Source organism: Gossypium hirsutum, chromosome A01 (genome assembly GCF_007990345.1).
Source record: "Gossypium hirsutum isolate 1008001.06 chromosome A01, Gossypium_hirsutum_v2.1, whole genome shotgun sequence".
Lineage (NCBI taxonomy): Eukaryota > Viridiplantae > Streptophyta > Magnoliopsida > Malvales > Malvaceae > Gossypium > Gossypium hirsutum.
This window is the reverse complement of record NC_053424.1, coordinates 10648311-10653278: the sequence shown is the minus strand read 5'-3', so window position 1 is coordinate 10653278 and position 4968 is coordinate 10648311.

The window sequence follows — 4968 nt, the reverse complement described above, 5'->3', positions numbered from 1 at the left end:
ATTCAAGAAAATTCATTTAAGAAGTGGACTAATTATAAAAGAGTGAGAAGTGTCGGGCCATAGTGAAAAAATAGAATTAAGAATTAATTGAAATTGATTCATGAAAAAAAAGAGGAAATACTGGGAGAGTAAATTGACCATGATGGTATACGGAAATGTGAATCAAAATGAGAGTTAATAACCACCATTTGATTGTAATGATGATGATTTGATTTTTTATTAATTACATATTATAAAAAAAAATATGGATAGATTTTTTTTTTGGAAAGTCGTAGAAAAAAATGAAAAGAAAAGGAGTATAATCATCTTTTCAATCATTTTAGTCCTCCACCTTCATTTTTAACCCTTTCCAATCTTCAAAGTTCAAATTTCTCCATAAATTACTAGTAAAATTAAGAGGATAACTATATAGTGAGTTTTTTTTTTCAAAGTTGGAGAAGAAAAAAAAGGTGAAGAAAAGTTAGGGATTTTAAGTAAATAAGTGAAAGAGAAGAAAAGTGAAGCGCAAATTGGGGATAAAGGCAAGGGAGTTACAAAGAAGTAAATGAAGAAGAAGAATTATCCATCCAAGTATTTTGTTGTAAGAATATCAAGAATTTTTACCTTATATGATTTAAACCCTAAATGAAAAATATGATAATTTATTCTAGTAATATTTATATGATACATTAGATCTTAAGAATTTATTTGAAATTGTTGTGTATTAATATGGTAATTTGAAAATGTGTAAGTGATAAATTTTGTAAGATAAAGACTAAATTGTAATAAGTGAAAAATACGAATAGATGAATTAAATAGTGATATAAAATATTGAAGTAAATTATTTGATGTAGATATGAATAAATATTTAGTTAAATTTGATGGTAGTTACAAATGCCTAAATTTTAAAATTGGAACTATTTTTAATTCTTGAATGAATGTAGTGAATATTGTGTGTTAAATGCGCATATAAACAAAATGAGAACTAGTAGGATATAAATGACATGTCATTAGGAAAGTGAATTAGCATGCTAGTGATAGTGGTATTACAGTGCAAGTGAAAACGGCACGATGCAAGTGAGTCGCACTTTGGTGCGAAGTGATATCCACACATCAGTAAGAGGAATAGTGGCACTTCGGTGCACCTTATCGATATTCCGTATATCCTAACATGTTCTATTAAGTCTACAATTGGGCATTCGTAGACCTGTTCATGGGTTGAGCTACCCGTCCAGGCCTGAAGCTCACCCGAAATTTGGGAGGGTTTAGGCAAAAATATTAGGCTCGTTTAAAATATGGGTCGGGCTCGGATTGAACATTTAACGCCCAAGCCCGCACCGAACATACCCATTTTTAAGTTTCTAATACTATATATAATTTACTTTAGAACACATTAAAAAAATAAACATATACTAAATGTAACATCCCGATTTTTGGGTCTGGTCGGAACAGTGGTTTTGGGACCACGAATCCAACGTATAAAAATTCATTTTAATTATATTTTTATGGTCTACAGTTTTATGAAATGATTTCGTGAAAATTTCGTTTGAAAATTTTGACGTTTGGGCACTCAATTTAGTCAAAAGGACTCAATTGTAATAAGTGAAAAATGTGAGTTCTATAGGTTAAAGGTTTCTACTTGTTATGAAATTTTAAATTGAAGATCCTTAAATGGAAATTAGACCATTGGTTAACTTGGTGGACAAAAATGGACATGGTTAGGTATGTTTCTAAAGTTTTTTACTAAGGGCATTTTAGTAATTTGGTAATTAAATGAATTAAAAAGCCAAAATTTTTCCATCTTCTTCCTTTGATGGCTGAATGTACCAAGAAGCCATAGCTAGGGTTTTGGCTAAGCTTCAAAGCTCGATTGTAAGTCCGTCTTTGTCTCGTTTTTAATGATTTTTACGATTTTGTGAATGTTGTGACTTGATTTAGCTATTTCAAGGACCAATTTGAAAGAAAATCAAAGTATAAATTTTTACCCATGATAGATATTTGTGTATTTGGGTGTTTAATGGTAGAAAATGCAAGTTAGTTGTTAGATAAACAACTTTTGCCAAGTGATTTTCGATGAAAATGCCTAAAAAGAACCTATTTGTAAAAAGTTGTAAAAATGGGTGTTAAAATGCAAAAAAAGAAAAAATGTGGGCTGCTATAAACATGTATCAGGTTCGGCTAGGCATGGGTATTGAAGAAATTGAGCACATTTCATTTTACGAGCCTAGAGACTAAATTGTAAAAATGTCAAACTTTAGGGGCAAAATGTAAATTTTGTCGTAATGCGATTTTGGGCTGATTTGAATTGTATAAAGATTAAATAAGTGTAAAATTTGATAGATTGACATTAAATTTACTCGTATAGATCTAGATAGACTAAATTCAGAGTTAGAACGAGGAAAATGTCGGATTAGTGGATTTATGTACACGAACATTTGTCGAGGAAAGTTTGTGTAACTAAATTATTTTTATTTGCATGATTGTTTTGATTGTGATTATGTCAATTGTATAAATTTCATAAATATGTGAAATGATCACACACTCATTAAAGCCCGATAAATTATAATGCCCGACAATGATAAGTGATAAAATTGTTAATGTTATGCCTGAGTTAAATGTAAACATTTGAATTGCCTAAATACATAAATATATGAGATTGACCACATGCTTAATAATGCTTGCAAGATTATAAATCCCATTTGAACAAATGAAAATCAATGGATAAATGTGGTTGCCGAAATGAATGAGGTCCTGCATTAGTTGCAGCATCGATTTAGCTCGGACGAGTAATCCTAATGACTTCATCACAAAAAGGATTTAGCCAGATGGGTAATCCTAATATAAGTCCTCTCGAGCATATGTTATGGATTGAATTTAGCCCAGACAGGTAATCTAGATCAAGCTCTTCAAAGTATATGTCATCAAAGGATTTAGCCTGGACTAGTAATCCTGTTGTTTAAATATATGTGGCTCGAGAGTGTACCATCTAAAATTGTACCTATGGGTACCATTGAACACGAATTGACGGATTCTGATCCGTACACCTCGAGTGTACTACTTGTATATCCATCGATGTTTCAAATAAATTCTACGGGCAAAGCTCTGATAGGGGCAAATATGAATTTAAGACAAATTGACATGTAATGATATATATATGATATGGAAATATGAAAGGAAAAGGATATTACATGAAATACATGTAAATGATGATTGATGACTAGTGAAGTAAGAAATTATGAAAAGATGATATTGGTAAATTATTTGATGAGAATGTTCATCCTTGATTATAGACTCGTACACCATAAGTGTACTACTACTCGTGTGACCTTGATACTTTGAATGATAAGAGAAATGTCCTGATATGAAATAATATGAACTCGAAATGAACTACTAGGAAGCTTTACTTGTAATAATAAGAGATAATCTATACATGTTAAATGAATACATGTTGTGGAAAGCATAAGTGTATGGAAACTGAATTGTTGTTTGAGCTTATACATGGCTTGATGTTATTATGGATTATATGTCTAACTAGGGCAATGAGGATGTGTTTAGGGTTTGAGTTCAAATTAAGTGAATATGCCTTACATAGTTACCTCAAAATAGGATTAATGGTAAGTTAAGTACTATGTTATACGAACTTACTAAGCATTTTATGCTTATTCCGTTTTATTTTCCCCTATTTTAGAGTAAATCGAAAGCTCGATGGATTGCAAGCTTGGCAAAGATCACTCACGCTATCTATCGGTCTATATCGGTACAATATGGTAAACCAGTTATGGTTGTAATGGCATGTATGGGATATGTTGATCATATTGGCATGTAAATGTAAGCGATGCTTGTAATCTAGCCATTGGAATGGCTAGTAATGATTGTTTCAATATACTTGTAATTTCATATTATGTTATCCATATATATGTTAAGTAGTTGACCAAATTATGACTAACATGAGGACATAATTACTGCAAGATTTTAAACATGTATGCATGAAATGATATACCATGATGATGATGGAATATGCTTGATTTTAATACTTGAAATGGTTAGTATTCGTATGTGAAGTTTTATCATGTTAAATGATGGAATTAACTTGAATAGAATATTGGATTAGTTGGGTTATGAATACAAGATGTGGTGTAGGTTATGATAAAGTTTGGGTTGAGAAATTAAGCTAGGAATGGCTTTATTTTATCCACACGAGCAGACACACGGGCATGTGTCTAGACTGTGTGTGACACACGACAATGCGCACGGGCGTGTGGTACAGCTGTGTGTCCCCTGCACCTTAAATTTTGAGAAATAGAATGCTCAGATTTAGGCACACAGTCAGAGACATGGGCGTGTGTCTCAGCCGTGTATGCCAGACGGCCTAGCACATGGGCGTGTGGCATAGTCATGTGTTCAAGTCAGAGAGTTACACGGGGTCGAACATAGCCTGTAACACAGGCGTGTCCCTTGGACCACACGGGCGTGCGTGCCCTGCACATTGGAAAATTTTAGAGTTTTGCAAAAAATTCCCTGAGTTCTCGATTTAGTCCCAATTTGATTCCAATACTCGTTTTAGGCCTCGAGTGTCCATATAAGGGACGATATGTATGATCTCGGTAAATGAATAGTGATCAACATGAATTATCTATAAATGTTCCAAAAGTTTCCAGTAACACTCTGTAACCTTGTTCCGGCGACAGATACGGGTTGGGGGTGTTACATTAAATATATAATACTACTCTAATATAAACCTTAAAATAATGTTAAGATGACTATATAAAAATTTTCAATAAATAAAAAATGTATAGAAATATTAAATATTAAAATAATATAATATAAATTTTTTAAAAAATAATATGGGCAGGCTTAAAATGGCCTTGGGTTAGTCTTTTGTAAATATGGACAAGTTTGGGCAAAATTTTATGTAACATTTATAAACCGCAATTTATACATATTTTTATCCCATGCTTAGCACATTTATGGATGATTTCTCCTTAGATT